The sequence below is a fragment of the Ambystoma mexicanum genome, chromosome 7p, assembly GCF_040938575.1.
Source record: "Ambystoma mexicanum isolate Mex_15411 chromosome 7p, UKY_AmexF1_1, whole genome shotgun sequence".
In the NCBI taxonomy this organism is placed as follows: domain Eukaryota; kingdom Metazoa; phylum Chordata; class Amphibia; order Caudata; family Ambystomatidae; genus Ambystoma; species Ambystoma mexicanum.
In genome coordinates this window covers 292071316-292094052 of record NC_090939.1, presented here as the reverse complement: position 1 = coordinate 292094052, position 22737 = coordinate 292071316, and the positions used below count along the sequence as shown (strand labels likewise).

At 43.6% G+C, this 22737-nt stretch overlaps 1 protein-coding gene across 4 annotated transcripts in view; it reads right to left on the bottom strand.

The window, feature by feature from the left end:
* The window catches only part of GRIK1 (glutamate ionotropic receptor kainate type subunit 1), a 1552596-nt gene that overhangs the window by 349483 nt on the left and 1180376 nt on the right, over positions 1 to 22737 (bottom strand). The gene's annotated exons all lie outside the window — the stretch shown is intronic.

Here is a 22737-nt window from a genome sequence, read left to right as displayed (position 1 = left end):
ACGAATTTAGGTCTGGTTAAATGCAATAAATGGCCATAAAATGAGAAACTGCATGCTTATGAATCAAGTTGTGAAATAGGAAGAATTTAGTTGTAAGCCGAGTATATGTATGTGTTGATTGTTAATAAATACTCTAAATGTTCTCTTTTTTTCATAGACATGTATATGAAAATGAATATATGCCCCTGATAAAGAGGGATAGAAACTCGGAATGCGTTGGGCCTTTTACATCATGTGTATAATAAATATATTTTGTACCCCAAACTAATCCGAAAATTGTCAAAAGAAATTTGTGGCATTGTTCGCCTTGTATCTACAATAATAGAAATGTCTAAAGCATAACATGTTTAATAGTCAGTAAAGAGAAGGTTGGCCTATTTGGTAGCTCCATTAGGGGGGCACCCAAACAGCAGACCATCCTTCAAATCCAAATGTACATTTAGGCCTTGGCCTCATAGATATTGTGCAGGGGACGCAGGTTTCCTATCCAGGAAATCATCTTTTTTTCAATATACTCTCCAGCCTAGATACCAAGGCTGACCACTTCTTTACTGCACCTCTAATAGTCTTACCAATAGACCATATGAACCTACATACTTTGAACTCAAACTAAATATATTTTTAAATAGGTGTGCTTGGTGCATTATTTGCTTATTCAAGTTGTGCAGAGCACCAATGAGAACTTGAAAGACACATACAACATTGAGCCTCATTATGACTCTGGCGGTAGCCGTGCCGGTAATTCCCCATTGCCAGGGAAATGCCGGGCGCCGGAAAAAATGACTCCCCATTTCCATCCCAGTCCCATTGGACTCAGGGGAATGGGGAGGATGAAAGCACCGGCACTGTGTGTAACAATGCTGGTGCTTCCGTCAAAATGTACAGCCGGGTGCCGTTCCTGGCGGGAGGAACGGCACCCGACCACATTACTCAGATGAAGCTGGTCCAGTAACCGGTTACCGGATCGGCATACTCGTAATGAGGCCCATTGTCTTGTCATAATGCCGCTTTTGATAATCAGTAATTCAAATCATATTGCATACTTTCCAGCCAAGGGTAGATTTTTGTTTAACTGACAATCCATTGAAAATGATATTTAATAGGCAATTGATTCCTTTCTTCTTCACACCAGCCAGTTATACTTTGACCAATCACATCCTTTTCCTGAGAGGTGTATCTAGCACTTTCTGAACAATTATTTAGGATGTTCTTTCTGCATGTACAATGTCAAGAGGAAAAACTAAGCGCAAATGAGTAATTCTAATGAAGCCCTGTGGGTCTGATCTATTCTTGAGCACTAACAACAATTTTCCCAGGACCACCATATTTTATTACGTTAAAATGGGTTTGCTTTCACAAAAAAATCGTCCCAGGATCACCAAATTTGATCACGTGGAGATGGGTTTTAATTTCAAACTTTACATTTCACCTTCAGTAAAATAGAAATGTAGCCTCTCAAGAAGTCTGATATCCAAAATGCTGCCAAGATTCTAGAGGCTGTATTAAAAAAGTGTACTTCCCAGCCCCTGCTGTAATGCCACACCACGGTTTGCCTTAGGCAATAATGATACGCTTGTTTAAGTTAGTTTCCTTATTTTTCCTTCACATAACTGTATCATTTCATTGGAAAAGGATTAGTGTAACCAGAGTTATTGGGGGGCCATCTGTTTTTTCTTTTAGGATATGGTACTTTCTCTAATTGGCCATTACTTCTAGATTCATGGATTCTAGAATTGCGTATCCCCTTTGTTTTGAAGACGTTTGCATAGCTACTACACTCAGAAGGGAGTTCCATCTGGCGGTGGCCAAGCAGGGTTAATGCTGTAGAAGATTGATGCTGATGAAGTAGTGCTGGACCTCAGGTAAATATCACACAGCCACGTTGATTTTCAATTTAGAGCATTTCGCATATACAGCTTTTATAGCTTCCAATTGACACCCATCTTGCTTTGCCTATGGCTATAGATGAACAGATATCAGGAATAACATACGTCATGTTTTAATTTGCTTCATAGGAGTCCGGGTACACCTGTACTTGTTTTCTGTATGCCATCTACTCTGAGATGGCAGCTCAATCATTCCTAGGCTAATGTCAGAATCTGTGATTCTCTTCTCAGGGCACACATCCTCGGACATAGCCCTTTGCAGTGAAGTGGCTTCATGACCCTCTTGCACTCTGCCTCATGTTACATTAATGGAGTCGAATTTCTATGGCGGATCCAATCCTTGGACGGTGATCATATCTTTGTGGAGAGATAGGAGTCTGTGTCAATATTAAATGCCATCCAGGGAGATAACAAGCCACTGAGTAAATTAAGTGTCTGCGTTGGTCCATGAAAATTGATTTTGTTTGACAATTTAGTTTCTGCATGAAAAAGAATACCAAAACACAAATATAATTGGCAGTACCACAGAATGCAATAAAAAATACTACATTTTTCAACCCTTTATATAATATGAAATGTATTAACCTATAGGAAGTTTGAAGGGAATATGGTGTGTTACAAGCAAATGTGATAATTTCATTTTGCTGTTCTTTTCATTCATGGTTGTATGGTTGCCAACACACAATTCAACCTTTGACTAAATACAAGACCGGTTGTCTCAGCAATTGGCCCCTGGTTGATTTCTTTTTTAATTGTGTCATCGTCGGACCTAGAGAAAAACTAACTGCACCTCTCTACTTACTCCATGGTCTGGCTCTAGACAGAAAACACACTGTCCATGTGTGATGGATTGCGATCTGGCAGACGGTGTAAACGCCCTAGCTTTTGATGTTTATTAAATGATAAAATGATGCAGGTAATTCTGTTTCTGAAAGGGGAGTCTCGTAATCAGACCCTTCTTTCATAAAGCTCAATGCCAAAATCGTGGTGCACACATCTGCCGTCTAGGTACCAGTCTGCTGACAACCTCAGCACCTGCTCTTCAGTGGCACAGAGCATGTTCATAGGTAACATTGCTTTCCTGAAAGCTACAGTAATCCAACATCGCTGCAGACAGAGGCTGCAATTTACATTCTGCACCTCTGATCCAAAAGGTAATAACAGTTGCTTTTTCCATCTTGTGGCAGGGTAAACTCCAAGTATAAGCTATACGTGGTTATAGTACACTAAAATATAAGAGCACACAATGTATAGCCACACCAACTTGATATCACACACGTGTCAACCATGTGAGCCCAGTGCAGCAGTGTGAAAGCAATGCATAGTCATACCAGCCTAGCAGGATACTGCTTCCTTTGATTGCCTGGTAGGAAGGGTAACAGCTTCCCTTCGGCCGCAGGAGCTCACACCGGGGAATCTCCTGGAATCCCTGCGTTCCAAGGGGATCATAAGGTAGCCAGAGAGAATGAACTGGACCTGCGAAAGGGTTCTGCCAACTTCCTTCACTGTGGGGCTCTCTTTCCTTCCTGTGCACTACATTTCCTGTGGAACAAGGCACTGTAGGTATGATGCTAGAAGGCAAAGGTCACTTGTTACAGCAACTGCATTGGACTCCTTACATTTATAAGGAAGGGGTCTCCCACTCCTGGACACCAAGAAGAATATATCTCTGGACCCCGGTTGGGAGTGCAGTGCATTTAAAGTCCTCCTACATAGAAGGGAAGACAAGTGCTATCCAAGGCAGAGGAAAGTTAAGCTCCCTAAGCATTCTGCCAGCTTCACTGGACCTAGGATCCTCACAGGAGGTGAAGGAACACATTCAGGTGCTAGCCTAACTCATTGGAGAAGGAAGAGCATAGTAAGAAGCACTCACGTTGTCCAGAAGCCCCTGAATTGTGACTTCCAGCAGCTAGAAGGCAAGAGAGGAGCTAGAATCCTGTTAGTGTTTTTATTGCAGCATTTGTTGTTTTTTATTTACTTACTTGGGAGTTAGGGGATGATGTTCATCCACTACCAACGTATGCTTCAGCACTCCTTTACATTAAACACGGTTTTTCAATTTTTATTTTACAAACTTCTAGTTATTAGTTGTATAGCAACCCATGAGCCAGGGCAATACCTCTCCACGTAGCTGGTATCCTTCACCTTGCTGCAACGCTTAAAATGGACCAAGTCCTGATGCAAAAAGAGTGGGCCTGATCTTTGACTCAGACTTTAAGTTATTGCACCAGGAAAGCCCAAATAGCAATCCCTCAACTTGGAACGTATCATTGTAAAATATCTGAATCTTTGAATGATGCCCAAATATGTTTTGCCCAAATGCACCTTTGCCAATTTCTTATGACCTATTTTACCACATTGTTTTAACTGCAATAATGCAGAAGACCCCCTACCTCTTTTACTCTCCCCAAATCCCCCTTCTGTATACCTCACGGCAACTTGCCATATGGATGTTAGCGGTAAAAAAAGTGGTAATAAATTCTGCTAGATAAATTCGGCAAAAGTGTAATGCAGTGAAAATTGGGAATATCAAATATGTGACCACTCCTCCAAACCCCATCACATAGGGGAGTTATCAAATCCTGATTCTAGGGAGCCATTGAAACACATTGTGCCCTCTTCAGAAAGGAATGAACAGGGTACAAATAGTTCAAATGGGGGCATCGAGCCAAACGTTTGGAACAAGAAAAAACTCAATTTACTTTTTAACCTACTGGAGTCCCTTGTGGAGTAAGCACCCAAGTTCTTGTCATTCATCATAGGCCATTTATGAACATCAAATCAAGAAATATGAAATTTTTCAAAGACAACTAAACACAAAGACATGCTTCAAGGGGTACAGAATACTAAGCATTAAGATGCTCTCACCCAGACTTGCGAGAGCTGTCAAACCATACTTTGGTTACACTCATGTGACTTGTGATCTGCGCAAGCAAGTCTTCAGTCTAGAGATTCAAGATACATGTATTAGTTAACGTTGGAGGGGTACCCTTCTCCAGTTCTCAAATTGTACCAGTATTTTCCAGTGCTCTGTCCCAGCACCTATTATGGAGGCACAGCATATCACCTGCACTTCAGAAAGGGTTAACATGCAAACGCACCAAACCTGCTACTCTGTTAGAGTCTGATGGGTAACGGAAATAGTGGCCCAGGATCAGCAGAAGCTCAAGGTGGAACTTGTTGATAACATCTAGCTTGTATGTTACAAAAGGACCACTGCCTGCAGTTGGTAGGCATCATCTGCCTGGGGCTGAATTTGGGTGGGGCCTGAATTGGCATGTGATATGGGTGAGTAAATGACATCTGGCTTTTTTGATTTCCCTTTCATTAAGCCCCATGCCAAAATCATACTGACTCATGAACCCTGCCTCATCAGTCTCCCGATCTGCAGCCCATGCTCTCCAGTGGTACAGCACAGGCTCAAAGGTGTCCTTTTGACATCTGATGTGATAGCCACTTCCATTCCAAAACTACGTAATTATAAGGAACTATCAACCAGGTGGCAGTTGAACCTTCACAAATGAGGCTTACTGGGTTTTGGGGTAGGGTGCAAGGTAATTCACATAGTTATTAGAGTCCCATCTGATTTGAATCATGCACATGCCAACACTGTGAGCTCAGGGCAGCTGTGGAAGGGTTTCATGTATTCAAGTCGGATACCCTATATCTGTCAGACAGCAGGAGAAGTGTAACCCACTGATGCTACCATTACTGCCACCTGACATCCTGGTGCTACTGGGATGTCACAAGCGGCAGTGGTACAGTAAATTCCCATTCCCATGGGAATGGGGACACCCAAACACCGGCATCATTGTTAGTGGTGCTGGTGCTTCTGTGAAAAACATGTTGGTAGGGGCCGGAACTCCTGGCAGGTCAGGCCTTCTGGTAGTTCAGTGCCCCTGCCGGCATACTTGTAGTTTGGCAGTCTGGAAAGGGTGCCGGTACGTTGCTACCAGCACCTTTTTTCCTTGCCAGCCAAATTTGTAATGAGGGCCTATGTCTCTCCTTTGTGAGGTTGGGTAACACGTCCCCCAGAAAAGCAGCCCGTCATCAACAGGTAACCAGGGAAACAGGAATCAAAGATCACACCCTAAACAAAAGGACTACCCTTACAACAGGGTGTTGCATACCAAATGGGCTGAGATGCTATGGGACAGGCTTAGTATATTCAGAAGAATCTCAGCACAGATGCAGGAGCATTCCATCATTATGTTTCTTCCCGTTTCAATTTCTTTAGCACAATGCAAATTTGGTATGATGCAAAAAGGCACGCCCACTTGTTGCAAGGAGGGGGGATAGAGCCTTTTTAGCAGGCTTGCTTGTGCCCAATCCCATGTGGACCTTTGCCTATAATAAAGGGGATATCCCACCCTTTCTTTGATTGGACTGCAAGAAGAATGTATTTCGAACTCTTTTGGGAGAGTTGACCTTTCTAGAACCGTTTTCAATTGAGGAGAAGATTCAGTGATCCAATGAAGAGGGAAGGGTTTCATCCTACCTATGCCCAGGGCACATTCGGGGAGAACTGCTGCTGGAGAAGAACCTGCCTCTTTGCCAGTTACACTGATACCTAGGACTTCACTGGAAGTGAATGACATCAGCAGGTGTTACCCACCCCCCACACCCAGGTTGAGAGTAAGAGAACAAGGACCTAGTCCCTGGGCCCGAGGATTGGAACTCACCGCAGCTGAAGAAGACATGCAGCTGGTCAACTTAATTTCAACAACATTCAAATGCATTTAAACCAATGGAACCTGTTGTGCAGCCTTTGACATGTCTTCAATTCGAGGAACCACTGTGTCTGTGCCCTCAAATAGGCTTGCCACAGTGGAAGAATCCAACTGATGCATCTTGACCAAGTGCCTCAAACCAACTGCATCTTCGTCTTCAAACCATGATCGAACATTAAACTGACCCTGGTGGCCTCATCGACTGGCTTCTTTAGAGAGGTGCTTTGAACCACAATGAGCCTTAGTTTGAACCAGACTTGATGCTTGCTCCCTTGCCATGGCTTGCCGCATCCTAATTGCATTCAAACTGATCACACAATGTCAAGAAGAGAGACTGGCTACAATAGATTGGAAGGTGCCCAGCAGTGCATCTGGATGAATACCATGTTCCAGACAATGGTAGGAAAGTGGTGCAGCAGCCTCGATGGAGATTGGAAGATGAAGAGCCAAAAAGAATACAGCAAAGAGCCCCAGAGGCCATCAGAGAGAATATCAACCCCACAAAAAATGTTAAGCAGGAGGAGGTGTTGTCTCCATAAACATGCAAGTACGTACTTAAAAGGAATGACCCTAATTGGGAGACAGGGACTGGGAGCACGAGGGATGCAGGGAGGAAAATGAGGGGCTAGGGAAGCTTGTGAGGAAGAAGTATTGAGAGTTTGAATAAACAAGGTCCATACTCCAGCTTGGCTCCATCTCTTTATTGGGACCTCCGGCACATCAATTGTAGAGTGTCACTCTGTTAAACTACAATACGTGGCCCAGTGGTCGAAGTGTACAAAAAGAAGTAGTGGAACTATGTTCCCTGCTGGTCAGCCCCGCTCCCCACAAACCCCATCCCTGCTCCCCTCCCACACACAATCCAAACCCCCAAAGAAACAAACCTGCTATTTATGGGAATTTGCAGTGCTGTACACTCAAGTGCAAGCTTCAACTTCTTCCTACACTTTTATTTTAAAACTAAACCATTCTGCCTTCACTCCAGGGCTTCATCCTAGCTCATACCGAAATTGGTCGGGAACAGAGACCCTGAGGCTGCAAGAGATATTTCCCGACAATATCCCCTTGACCTTCATTCAATGTAAGGAGAAATTTAACCTCCCAGAAACCAAAAGGTTTAAATATATACAACTCAGGCACTGGGTCACCAACACTTCAGTGAAAAAGGCTGCCACCAGACCTCCCATAGGCATAGAGCTAATTGCTGCAGAAGGCCAACGTCCTCACAAAGTTGCAACATGCTACAGACTCCTAGAATTAGCTCCAGAGGGGTAAAAATTATCTTATATGTTAACATGGGAGAAGGAGTTGGGGAGGGAGATAGCTCCTGAATCATGGCAAAGAATCTGGGAGAGAACACATAAGTCTTCTAGATGCACAACAGTCAGGGAATGCGCAATTAAAATATGCTATAGATGGTATTTCACGCCGCAGAGGCTGCAAGCCATGAACGCAGACTACCCTGAGGTTTGCTGGCATGGGTGTGGGGCCAAAGGAGACTTGGGGCACATGTGGTGGCACTGCCCGATTATTCAGTCCGTCTGGTTAGAGATCTGTTCCAAAATCAAGGACATATGTGGATCCCTCCACCCCATGGACCCGTTAGTGATGGTGTTGGGCGACTCCCCTGAGGACGGATCCTATCCACAATCCGGTCCCAGAGTGCGGCTAATCACCCAACTACTGATGGCGGCCTGCCTTATGCGCGCACGATTCTGGAAAGAACCGGAGGGCCCCCACATTGCACACTGGTGGGTCAAAGTCTGGGAACTTTTGGGAATGGAGAAGCTAATGGCAGCAATAGAGAACCGGACAGACAAATTCCGACATATTTGGGGCCCATTCCTAGAGCATGTGGAAGAAAAGGAACACATGTTCTTCCAACCAAGACTGGTTAAATACCTCCTCCAACCCTGAATGACTTAGAATGAAGGAAGGACCCTACCAAACTGCTATCAGAACGGGGGAGGACGCAGTGCACTGGGGGAGAACACCTGAATCATAGGGGGACAATGGTGAAAAGTTAGAAGTTCCTTTCCTCTTTTTTTTTTCCCCTTCCTTTCTCTCATTAACGAAGAACGATACAGACTATACAGCTACAACATTGCATCCCCAAGGGTATTTGTGAAATTACTAACAGAACCATAATTGTTAAAATGAAACGTTAATGCAATGTTATAAATTATTGGTCACTGCGAAGACTGTTGAAGTTTATAAAGTTGGCGAATTTGGATAGACGACCCAGTCGACTGGAGTCATTGCGCCGGAACTGCCGAATTGTAATCAAATAATTTTGTCAATGTTTATATCGACAAGAATTCTATGTGTATTGATGGTTCAATAAAAAGATTTTGACAAAAAAAAACTAAACCATTCTAGAATGGTTTCCTTTTAAAATAAAAAAAATAGGAACGGTAAAACTTAAAAATAAAAAGTATGGGAGCACCGCTCCTGACCGCTCCCGCCCAATTCGACCTCTGACGTGACCCTGCTAACAAGGACACAACAGAGACTACTAACAGTAGTGAGGCATCTAACGTTTTTTTCAGCTGAGGGAGCACTCTGTACACTGTTTCCCTTTGACAGTTCCAGTTCCCCAGCCGTGCAAGCTCAAAGAACCATGCAAGGCTGGGAGCGTTTTGCTTCCCCAGCCTTGCCTGGCTCATTGGAAATGCTGGCTGGGAAACTGCATGTCTGCATGTGCAAGGGGGCGCTCATGTGCCTCCTACATACAGACAGAGCAGGCTGGAGTGAGGTGTCTTGTCAACCACACTCAGGCCCCTCTACGCATGTGGAGGAACCAGGAAGCTTCCTGATTCCTGTTCATGCTATCAGGGGTTTGAGTGCTGGAGAGGAAAGAACCACGGCAGAAGGTATGTTTGTTTAGGTTCAAGTATTGTTTTATTTAAAATTATGTGTATGGATGCATGCAAGCTTGTGTTAGGTGAATGTATGATGATGGATGCCGGTATGAATGGGAGCATACTTGTTTTGTGCATGTTGTGTAAATGTGTGTGTTTGTATGTTAATTGATCTATTATTTAAATATGTGTATGGATTCATGTATGCTTGTGTGTGTGTGTGTGTGTGTGTGTGTGTGTGTGTGTGTGTGTGTGTGTGTGTGTGTGTGTGTGTGTGTGTGTGAGTTTGTGTGTATGCTTGTCCGAGCTGATTTTGGCAAGTGGAGGGAGGAGGTCTGTACAACAAAGGAATTTTAAAAATGCCTTTTGTTGCCCAATCCCCCTCCCCACCGGTCAAAATTAACTCTCCTTCTGAGGTGCTGTGGGGGACCGGGATGGTATTTTTCTATCGGACATCTATGACAGATATCTAGTACAAAATACCATACCTGCCCCCTTGCCCCCAGGGTCTTGTATACATAAATAATCACTTTGATTGGGTGCGTGTTTTTGGTGATGTGGGACAAAGGGGACAGAGATGACATTTATTTACTAGACATCTAACACAGATGTCTAGTCAAAAATACCAGCCTGCCCACTGGGCACCCCAGCAACTCCCATACACACATAATCTCATTGATTGTGTGCATGTGTTAGGTGCTGTGGAGCCCAGGAGACAGACATTATATTTTATTACTGGACAACTATGATAGATAACTAACAAACAATTCCATAGCTGCCCCTATGATCCCCCAGCATCTTGCATACACACATAATAACTTTGATTGTGTGCATGTGTTTGGTACTGTGTGGGACAGTGATGGGATTTTTTTTACTGGACATCTATTATAGATGTCTAGTAAATAAATCCCATGCCTGCCCCATGGGCACCCCAGCACCACACATACACACATAATCACGTTAATTGTGTCTGAGTGTTAGGCGCTGTCGAGCCCAGGGGACAGGGATGGTATTTTATTACTGGACAAGAAGTCTTCTAAAAAATACCATACCTGCCCCTCTGGGACCCCTAGCGCCTTGCATACACAAAATCACTTTGTTTGTGTGCGTGTGTTAGGCGCTGTGGGGTACTTGGGACAGGCATGGTATTATTTTACTGAACATCTATGCTTGATGTCCAGTATAAAATACCATGCCCGCCAAGTGCCTGGCATACACACATAACCACATTGATTGTGTACGTGTGTGCGGAGCTTGGGACCCAGGGGACAGGCATGCCATTTTTTTTACTGCCCATCTATGATATATGTCCAGTTAAAAATAGCATGCTTGACCCCTGACGCCCCAGCGCCTTGCATACACACAATCACATTTATCGTGTGAGTGGGAGGAACTGGGGACCAGGGGGCAGGCATGGCGTTTTTTACTGGGTATGCCCAGTAAAGTATGCCAGCCCAGTCTGCTGGGATTTCTAGCGCCTCACCTGCAATGTCAATCCTGACCCATAGGCCCCCAGCATCTTGCATGTACACATAATTGATTATCTGTGTATGTTTGGGGCTGGAGGGCACTGAGGAAAGGAATGACATTTATTAATGGGCATCTGATAGATGCTCAGTACAAATTACCATGACTGGGCCCACCAGCACCTCGCACGCACACACAATTAGAGTGTGCCTGTGAGGTCCTCAGCACTTCAGGGGGCGGGCAAGGCAGTTTTTACTGGCCATCTATGCCCAGTAAAAAATGCCATGGCTGTACCCTGGGACCCCAACTCCTGATACACATATGCCCCTAGGGCTCCTCAGCACCTCACAATCACACATAATCACATTCATCATTGATGTGATTATGTCCAAGTGCAAGGTGCTGGCGCACCATGGCGAGGGAATGGCATTTTGCACTATACTTGGTATAGTTGATAAAGCAAGCATCTTAATTGTTATTTAATGCAGCCAGTCTAGCCATTTCATATTGTAGTACGACATTTTATATTGGGCAGCTTTGATAAAGCAAGCATGATCAGTGGTATTATGCTTTCTGTGGCATGAAATGTTGTATTGGGACTCTTTGATTAAACAGGCATAAGTGTTATTATGTAGCTAGACTGCCTTTCAATGCAGCCAGTCTAGCCATTACTTATTGTGGTATGACATTTTGTACTGGGCATCTTTGGTGAAGCAAGCATGTTAAGTGTTATTATGAAGCAAAACTGGCACTTTTTTGCAACCAGTCTAGCCATGTCTTATTGCAGTATGACTGTTTGCATTGGGCATCTTTGATAATGCAAGCATGAAAAGTGTTATTATGTAGCCCGACTTGCAGCCAGTTTGGATATGATTTTATACCTTGGCATGCATTTTTAATGGTAAAGCCAACTGGGGTATGTTCTTATGTGAGGATACTGCCATATATTGGCAGAACAAACATAGACCTGCTTTTTTATAGTATCATTACTGGCATTATGCGCAAAGCAAACGTGTATGTTCTTATATGGGAATACTAGGGTATAGAGGTGCAGTCAGCATGGAAATGTATGGGCACAGCCAGTGTTTTATACTGACACATATTTTGCGAAAAGCCAGCATGAAAATGTTTTTAGAGAAATGCTCCTGTGCACTGTTGGTGACTTGCATCTATTGGATTTTTTCATGAGTTACCCTACAAAACCAATTGCAAAATGTTTGGCTTTTTAACCATTTTTTCTAAAACGTGTGCTCTAAAATGCACCATTTTAACTCAGTATTTAAAAAATTTCTTGTGGGGTGAACCCCCCTGGAACCTCAGTTTATTGGTGTGGATTTCCTCACTATGAACGGTCGCTGTGGCATATCCGGGACATATATTTACGCCCCTCCAGTTAAAAAATTCACCAGTTGTCTAGGCTTGTTCGTGATGGGAAGAGCAGACCTTTTCATGCATATAGGGCTACAGAGAAAGACCTGATGTTGATGTCACTCTCATTGTGCCTGAAGGTCAGTGGCCCTGACTGGTCTATTATTGATCCAGAACGTTAAAGAATCAGTCACACTCACTCTCTTCATCTGTGAACGCCCTTCTCTCCCACACGGTCCAACATCACAGGTATTTCCTATCATGGTAGTGCTTTCAGTAGCGGCCTTACACGAGGGACATCAGAAAGCATTGCACATTTTATTTTTGCAGTTATTCAGGTATGCACGCAGAATGAGATACACGAGTGGGTTTGCCCTGACGTCTGAAGTTATGGGGTCTACTTATAAAGTGTGGTAGACCTCAGGTTATTCTACCATGTCACATACATGCATATATACTTTGTGTGTAATAGTCCTCATGAAATTGAGAATGTAGACACCAATAGATTAAATGGTACACTTTCTTATTAATTATGCTGAACATGCATTTATTAGTCATGCATTTCTGAAGGATTTATTTACTTTGATGGGTAGATCCAGTATATCAAAAGGATATTTGTTATAAACATTCACAAAACTTTTGCATTACTTAATTGGCAACTGGAAAGAGTCATAACAAAGGTAAAACAAAGTAGTGCTTTGAGGTAATTTTGTGACTACCACCTATAGTGACAAGTGATAGTACATTTTCAAAAAATTCAACCAAACAGAAAGCAATAGATGGTATAACGGTTGGTTGTCTGTAGCCAGGCTGAAGGGTGACCTAACATGTGGTCGACGTCTAGATATGAATCATGAAGTTGGGTCAAATTAGGAGGACCGGGTAGTACTAAATGAAGTGCTGGCCCTTAGACGTTTCGGCAGGATGCCTTCATCTTGGGCCTGAAATAGGTCTCCCTGGGGGAGAGTAGAATTGCTGGGCGGAACCTTGAATCTCTGGTTCTCGGATATAAAACCGGATTTAGAATGGTCCTGGTTTGAGGCGTGCACCCTAAAGCTGTTGCAGGCTTGCCCAATGTGCTCTTGAGGGGAGTCACTGGACGCTTGTGCTGGTGGTAGGAATGACGCCTACTAAAAGCAACGAAGGCTGGGCGCAGAGTGGGAGCTTAATTCCCCATGGAGGCAACTGATGGCTGTAGTCCTGAAGAGAATGTCCAGGACCAGAAGAGGGATTTTTGTGAGGTCGTGGAGACGAGCGGCTGCTGACACGCTTTGGGTGAGTGAACGTCGAGCTGTATCTGCCTGGATGCGCATCGGCTGCCTCCATGGGGAATTAAGCTCCCACTCTGCGTATGAAACTCAGGCCCTTGCTGAGGATGTTTATTTCATCAGAGGACAGGATGTGATCACTTAAATTGAAAATTGGAATCACCATGTCTGGGGTGGTGGGACCCATTGGCGGGTTCGCATTTGGTGGGGTCCTTGATATCTTGATCGTCCACGTCTTCCGCACCTTTGTGCTCCAATTTTCCTCAGTCCTGATGACAGTGCAGTGCCATCACCAGCAGGTCACGACCACTCCAACTGCTGGCCTTCTCCACCCACCCACCCCACCAGAAACACCTCAATTGTTTGTGTGTCGACCATGCTTGTGTACTGCCTTATTATTAGCAATACATAAAATCACACTTAAAGTCACTTGAATTTTACTAACCCAGTGAAATATGTACAAAGTATTGTGATCTATATACAATACCTCTTTGTGCCCAGGACGGCAAATGTCATTATTTTAAATACTCTTTTATCAGATGTGAACTAATAAATTTCAGAACTTAACTGTCTCCACTTTTTCTGGAAGAGCATACTGATATTCGGTATCCAAAACTCCACTGCACTTTTTAAGACAAACCACCTTAGCGTCACTGACAAGGGTAGCCTTTGACTCCATGTTCCTTTTTTCAATATATTTGCCTAAAACCTACGCAGTTAGGCCCCCACCAAAAAAGAGGGTTGTTTTGCCCTTACTGCAAACTTCTACCCATCACAGTAAATACATCCTTCAGAAATGCATGACTAATAAATGCATGTTCAGCATAATTAAAAAGAAACTGTACCATTTAATCTAATGGTGTCTACATTCTCAATTTCATGAAGACTATTACACACGGAGTATATATGCATGTATGTGACATGATAGAATAACTCGAGGTCTACCACACTTTATAAGTAGACCCCATAACTTCAAACGTCAGGGCAATCCCACTCGTGCATCTCGTACTACTAGCCCTCTGCTCTGACGCCTTCAGGGCCATCCCTCCAGTTACATGCACGCAGAATGATTCTTTAATAGGCAGCGATCACAAATTCTGCCTTTTTGAAGCATTTAGTTTTTTGTGGAGCTTAACATTGATCAAAAAGAATTTTGTGGTGCAGTAAAAGGGCATACAATGATTTTAATCCCAAAAAAATGATTGAATGAATTAATAATGAAAACAATAAAGACAACTAAATATAGGTAGTGAGGATAAGGGGTTAAAACATGTGGGGGGAGGTTCAGGGTGGGGTTATCAGTATTGGGAAACAGGGGTTCTACATTTTCTTTTTCCAATTACCTCTCTCGTACTACCCAATGAGGAGTTTGCTAACAATATTTGCTCCAATGAGCAGCTTTGCAAAAAATAAGTTGTCTGCCAGGCTTTCCATTTCCCCGGCCACAGTGATTGTAAGGTTGCAATGTTGTGCCATTTTTCATACAAAATGGGATTTTTTTGGGCTATATTAGTCCTCCCAAGGCTGCCTCTCTACCATCGCCCACCCACCTCATGCCACTCTCTCTACCTCCACCCAGACTCTCTTTACCATCACCGACCCCACTCCCACTCTCTCTAACCCCATTTATCCACTGCATCCCCATTACATGTGTTGTTTGGGTTTTGTTTAGGCTACTTTCGACAAGCCCTCCTGAGGTTGCTTTGTCCTTCATGTTTTCTGCCCTCAACCAGCTACCACCATCCAGTGGTGTGTCAAGGGTTTTGACCCATGTTGAATCAATAGACTGGGTAGATGTGGGGAAGAGCTGTCGCCGCACATTATTCTATCCCAGAACAAACTAAATCAATAGACTGGGTGGATGTGGGGATGAGCTATCGCCGCCCACATTCACGCCAGAATCCAGGAGAACTGCGCAGTTGGCACAAGACCACTCCAAAGATGCAACCTTCTAGTGGGGGGTTCCACATCACCAGTCTACTGTAAGGATGCCATCAAAACAATGTTAAGCAAGGGTCCTATTCTATCAAGCAAAATACCACTCTATTAAAATGCAGTAATTCAAGACAACTCAAAAATGGATGCAGTACCGACAAATTCCCCAAGGCGGCGCAAGCGGTCTAAACTCTGACAGGGAAACTGTATTTAGGAGTTGCAAGAGGGGCAGGGACTTCAAAGCTTGTTGGTTAATTGAAAATCTTAGCCACCTTCTGTTCCCAGAGGCCAAGAGGCTGAGAACTCTTAACACCCCAGACACTCACAACAGGAGGCAGGATATCACATGGCCCTTCTGAGTGAGAGGGACGGGGGTTTCCCCTTCAGCCTGGAGGAGAGAGACAATAGCCCCTTTCTGTTGAATGGGGTATGTTAATTTTGAGTGTTTCCTGTCAACAGCCCTCTGCCAGCAAGGAGAGACATGTGATCACTGACCCACCCAGACTTCTGGAGGCGGACCCAAACACTTTGGGGAGTTGAATTGCAACAAATATATATTTTCTAGAAACAGTGATAACTTATTGTAACCAAACGACAGGAATGTACAACTTTGAGAGTCTTAGTTTGAAAAATGCCCTCACGATTTGAGTCCAAACTCCAATTTGTTCCATGTTCTGGGGCAAAACCCCGCTAATAATGAATATTGTAGACATTGATTTAAGCTAGAGACATGGAAAGTTACTGGGATATATGTGGAAGGGAAATGTACCTTTGTATAATTTTTGATGAAAATCCCATATTGCACAACCCACTAAAATCGAAAATAAGTTGCCATTTTTGAATGCAAGCTCCTAGAAACGCCAGAGGCGGAACAGAGACTACCTTAAGCAAGGTGTAATATGTGCATGTAATGTGAACCACTTGTGTACCTGGGAAATATGTATTTGAATCAAATATAGATTTGTGGGAAAATTGACCAGGGGAGGATCCTCTGACCCATAAACAGACCTCATCATGATGACAAGCCATTTCCTTCACCCAATCATGGGAGAGGGGAGAATTGGGCCAATGACAAGTAGAGAGGGGCAGGCTAAGTTATGCCATGCACACACCCACTTCAAAAACACATAAAAAGAGACTGCTGGGACAGGTAGAGAGATTCAATTCCATTTTCTGCGGGACGCTCTGCCCGGAGACTCCAGACTTCACATCCATCAATCTTCAGAGACCAGAAATTTACTTCAGAACTTAAAGCAAGGGCCTAAACCCACAAACTGAGAACTCTTCTCAGCAGGCCTCAGCATCCTTAAAATCATTTGCAAACTATTCCACAGCCGGGCGAGCTGTCTGAATTCTTTTGCCAAGAACTTTTGCCAGTACCCAGAAAGCAGTGTTATATCCAGAATCCACTTGATCCGGTCCGGAAAGCAGAGCAGTATCCAGAACCAGAGGCTGCTGTAACCAGAGAGGCTAGACCAGCAGAGCAGAGCTGACCCAGACCGCTGTGAGCAGACCCAGAGATCCAGATCGCTGTGAGCAGAACCGGTGCCTGATTGACCCGCCGAGCAGACAGAACCGCCGCCGGACGTGTTGACCAGATCTGTGACGAGGCCTAGTTCAAATTAATATTGTGAGTATCTAGCAGAACTGTGCAGAACAAATCTCTTAGTTTAAATAATCTAATTCAAGCTATTTTAACCTAAGTAGAACTGCCTCCTAGAAATCGTGTCATCTGTCATTTTTAAAGCTGCACAACTGTCACCTGTCAATTCTGAAGCTACAAGCGGTCACCTGTCATTTTGAGTTTTACTTTAAATCCGAAAATCTACCCTTATTAAATCGTCCGTATCTCTGGAACCGTTTGGGAACGAAATGTAACTTTCATTTTAAAGCTGTGATTCTAGGCTTTCCAACGAACCTAGAACCGACTTCCTACTCCCTATACTTTTTCCGCAACCGCGATTTACGCACTGGCGAAATTTACCGCGATTTGCGATTTTGGCTCAATTTCTCCACTTGTCAAAATAGCTGCTCCATTCTTTCCTTTGTTAAAAATCCATTTGCAACCTGGCAATAACTCATAGAGCATTGCTAAAGTGAGCCTGAACTAATACCAACAAGCATCTCTCACTCACCATGAATCTCTAGAGGGAATTAAAATCAGTTAGCACATTTTCCCATCCATTGCCATCACATTTAAAAGCATTTTGGGCCTGTGTTTCAAACTTCTGCCTGTGTCCTCTAAGCTTGCTGGGGGGGAACTGCATTTCGTATTGCATTTTGTTGGGATTCTTGAAGACTGTGTGCTCTCCTTCCATTTCTTACATTGCATAGGGGGGGAGTGAATTGTCAAGGAAAAGTGAGTACATTGTCTTTTGTTGAAGCCATATCAAGTTATTTTCTGTACTGCATTTCATTCATCATTGCGTTTCCTTGAACCATATAAAGCATTCTTTCCCACCTTATTCTTCTGTTCCTATTCATAAGTTACCTCTTGCTGATTACTGCTCATATTCACAAGTGTAATATCCCTTATCAATTTATGTATAGAAGTGTGATATATATATATATATATATATATATATATATATATATTGTTTAAATTTTCAAATAAACCTTTTAATTTGCAAAACAAACCTACTTCTTGGCTCAGTGGGGTCAGGGGGATTCTAAGAGGGGGGTGTTATACAAGGGTTGTCATCCAGAGTACTGAACTGGACTTAAAAATACATCAATAAGGGTTTTCCTCAGCATCCCAGACCAGGCATTGACTTAGCTGTAGTGTTGATTGAATATCGCTTAACAGGTGTCACACCAAACTAGCTTATAATAAGAAAGAAACTGCTTGAGACATTAAAGAGATGTATTATCTCCCAGTCATGGTTGTATTTGTGACACGATTCTATGGCTTTACTTTCTAAAAGTTAAAAACAAACCTTTGTGTGCTTTCCATTGTCAAGCATTGATTTTAGTAGAATATGCAAATCTTCATTCAGTTAAGATGCGTCAGGTGTTGGTTTTATTAAACCTTGTGCCACATCTTTTAGTTATGAAGTGATGAGTGTGAACTTCATCCTTGCAAAAACTCAGGAATGAATGAACCCTTCATTGGCCCAGAAATATGAGGAACAGAAAAATTAGATAAATGATTACTTACAAGCTAATTATCGGTCCCACACATATGTAATGACGTGAACGACATAACGTAAATCCAATTAGCAGGTGTCAGGAGGAGGAATAGGAAATTGAATTGCCTGAATGGGGAAATGAGTAAGGAGCACAATTAGGCTGTACTTGGACAAGATGTGCGTTCATAGCTAGGGTGGCCATCACCACAGTGCACTTTCCTATAGAGATGCAATGAGCAACACCCTGTGAAGGATAACTGGTTTGGGGCAAAGTTAGTTTGAAATGTAGATTGTAAGAGTGTAGAGCAATTAATTACCACACTGCATAGTATCTGCCCTGCAGATTGTGCATGAAGTGGTAATGCTAGTGTCTAATCTTGTGAAGGGCCTGCTTCACCAGGTCCGGCCGGTGCAAGCATGTATATTCCCTTGGGTAAAGATACATCCCCCCACCTCCCTTGTATAAGAGGACCACTCCTCCTTTTCTCTTCTGCCTTCTCTCTGTCTCGCTCCCTTGCTAACTTACCTGTCTGTTGCGCCGACTGGTTGCTTGGTTCCCTTAGAGTCTCACTGGGAAACTGGCTCCTCCACAACCGTCTTCCTTGCACTGCCTCCTGGCCTACTGCACACTAATGGGCTGCAACTGAAACCTCTGCAGCCCCCCTACCTCCTGCACTTACCAAGAGATGCGCTGGCCTGGCACTTACTCAGATCCATGCTGCCCTGATTGCACGTCACCCTTTTCCTCCCCCTTGCTCTACCTCCTCTCTTTCCCCTTGCACTTCTATTGACGCACGTGCATGATCCGAATAACAAAAGGCCTAGTAGGATAGTTGGTCTTGTCCGCCCTATGTCTTCTCTCCTTTGTCTTGTTGCACCTAGAAACACTTGTGTACAGGTGCGTTATAAATGCCTTATCATAGCATATCACTAATACTGTTTGCAGATCTCGTACACTTCAAAATACACATTATTGTAGTGATGAATAGAGCAATTTCATAAGAAGGCTAATTATCATGAAATACAATTGAAGGGGGTGTTATTTTTTAAACAGTGTTAATTGTGGCCATGAGACCACAAACGTTACCACGTATGTGCTGTTGAGACCACTGCATTACATAGTAAGTGTTTTCAAATCATAGTGTATATATGAAGAGTAAAACTCATTGAAGTTGCCTTTATTCATCAGTTTTACTATCGGTTTTGTAAAAAAAGTAAACGCCGCCTGCTTATGGAATCCATTCGCTCATAGGCAAGTGCTAATCTGAGTCAGATTGCACAGGAATCCTTCACCATCATTTTTAGGGTAAAATCAAGGCGCAATGCTCTTACACCTCCATTTCCCACACCACCTCATTTTTCTGCATTGCCACGATGGAGAAGGAGGAGACAGAGCAAAGATAAGAACTCCGCATGCATTTTTGCAAACATGTTTCCTTTAGCTGGTCAGTGCATTTTGTTTTAAACCTGCATGACCTGTGCCAGTGTAAAACAAATGGATTCCTAAGGAATCCACCTTGGCTTTGCACCTGCTCAAGACATAAGCAGCCTCATTTTATATGGGGCAGAGCAGTGAATCGAGGCGCAAAAGAAAGGCATATTGTTTGTATTCCTTGATCTACCTCTGCACCCCATTTTCCAGCACCAACAAGGCAGACGAGGGGGCAGTGGAGCTAGTGGAGCTGGGATCTCTGCTGTGCTGACCTCCACAGTCTTGTCAGTGAATTTCCTTATTACACCTGCTTGAGATTGCGCTGCAGTTGTAAAATAAATGGTTTCTTATGGGCTCTGCCTCAGCTTTGCACCTGCTCAAGACTAGGAATCCATTAATAAGTAGCATCTGCTAAGTATATTTTCAGGCAGTATTTTTCATAAAATGGAGAGTTAAATGAAAAAGTTAAAACAAGTTGCCTCTCTTTACTTTTTCCTTTTATCCTCTGACTTGTGAATGTTTATAATGGCATGCAGGGGACCCTGCAGCACACAAGTTCAAACTTTGCTGGTCCCTTGCATGCAAAGTGACATTTGTTAGGAAGTAAGGCTGAGGAATCCTCCATTAGTAAACGCCATCTGCAAAGCATCCTTTCTCACTCTCTCTGGCTGCCCACGCTGGGCCCTCTTCCTGCTCCTTCCTGTGAGGCTAAGAACCTTGGTGTCATCTTTGACTCCACCCTCTCCTTCTCTCCTCACGTCTCTGACGTCTCTAAGAAGTCAAACTACCAGCAGCACCTCCTCAGAGGTATTCTTCCTTTTCTCACTGCAAGAATAAACTTCAAGACCCTCTGCATTGTCCACAAGGTTTTCTGGGGCCTGGGACCGCTCTACCTCAAACTTTGTCTTCCAAAACCTCTTCCTTCTCGAGCTCTCTGCTCATCCACCTCCAACTCTCTGAGGGTCAGACTCTTCTCCAAGCAGAGAGTTGGGGGCAGATAAATCTCCTCGGCCAGGCCTCCACCTAGAACAGCCTCCCTCCCTTTCTCAAACTTGAGCGGAACCACCTCCAGTTCTGGAAATAACTCAAGACTTGAGCTGAGGCCCAGGCTCCTGCATGTCCAGTTGCCCTTGCAATGCCTCCGTGCTCCCCAGCACTTAAGGACCTGTATCTGCATCCCTACAGTCCCTTCTCTCTGCACTTATGAGCCACCCCGCTGGCTGCACTTGTGAGTTAACTGCACTTCTCCCTTCCCCTCCCAACCTGATACTTCTCCCTTTCCCTCTTCCTCGCACTTGCGCAATCTGAATGACAAAAGGCCTAGTAAGATCTCTATTTTGTCCTCCCCCTACTTGTCTTGTCGCGCCTAGAATCACTTGTGTATAGGCGCGTTATAAATGCCACATCATATCATATATCATATCATTTCCTTTGCGGGCAGCATTTAATTTTTCACAAGACACAGAAAAATGAAAGCGTACAAGCAAGTTCATTTTATGTTAATTAGTCCTTCTTCCCCCCACCATCTGAGTATTTTAAGTTGCATGCATGGGACACCCCCAGCACAGACGTACTAACATTGGTGGTTCTCTGCATGAAATGAGGCTGCATTTGTTTTCATCTGCATGAAAATCTCACGTAGGTCTGAAAGGTGGCGCTCTTCTAAAACGGTGGAGATCAGCACAGTGGAGATGCAAACTCTGCTTAAATACTCCCCAATTCCTTTGGAGTGGACAAAAGGTAGGTGGATTTCAATATGAAGGCGTAAGAACATTAAGCCTTGCAGTTACACTTTGGTTTTGCTCTTTGCTCATTTTGAAATGGCTCCCTTAATTTTGACGTGTTGACTGTTCGCCCCTGGCCATTCCGTACCAATGAGTTATCACGCTAAGTGCCCTCCAGCCCCAGGTCAGAGGTGAACACATTACCTATGAGCTGTCTGCTTGTGCTTGAATCAATAAGGTTATTTACTGTGCTCTTTAGAAATAGTTCATTTTGTGATGCATAATGTCATGAGATGCTTAAGCACAGCTTTACTTTTCGTTACAACGTTGTTAAATTGCCAGTATTTTTTCTATGAGTTTTTTTCCAAAGGTTTTTCAATTAAAAAACTCATTGAAAAGTTAAGGAGTTTGGGGGGGGGGCTTAAGGGGCATAAGGTGGGGAATAGGGAGTAAATAATAGTAGAGAGTGGACTTGGGGGGAACCCTCAAATGTAAAATCAAATAGATTTGTTTTTCCGAAGAATAACAAGTTGGCAAAAAGCTCATAAAAAATAACTCGCCATGCAGCAACAAAGAACCTACTTTTCATATATTGTTTTCTTTATTTGCCTCATTAAATAAGTGCAAAAAGTTAAAAAATAAAGTAAATGCTTAGGCATGTTCTTGAATTTCTCCCAGAACAATGGGCAGCTTACAGTACGCATCACGGTTGGACAGCATAATTATTGATGCCACATCAATGTACAATGCAAAATCAATAAATCATGGCATTCCCAGGTAAACCATTGTCTTTCCTAATTGATCAGTGCATCGCTGTCCCCAAAGAATTGGCTCTCAGCCTGCATTGCCTCACATCCATTCTGAGCAGCCTCTGTCCTCAACTCACCTATAGATGGCTTCACCTATACTGCCTGCAGCATTTTCAGGCGCCCTTTGTT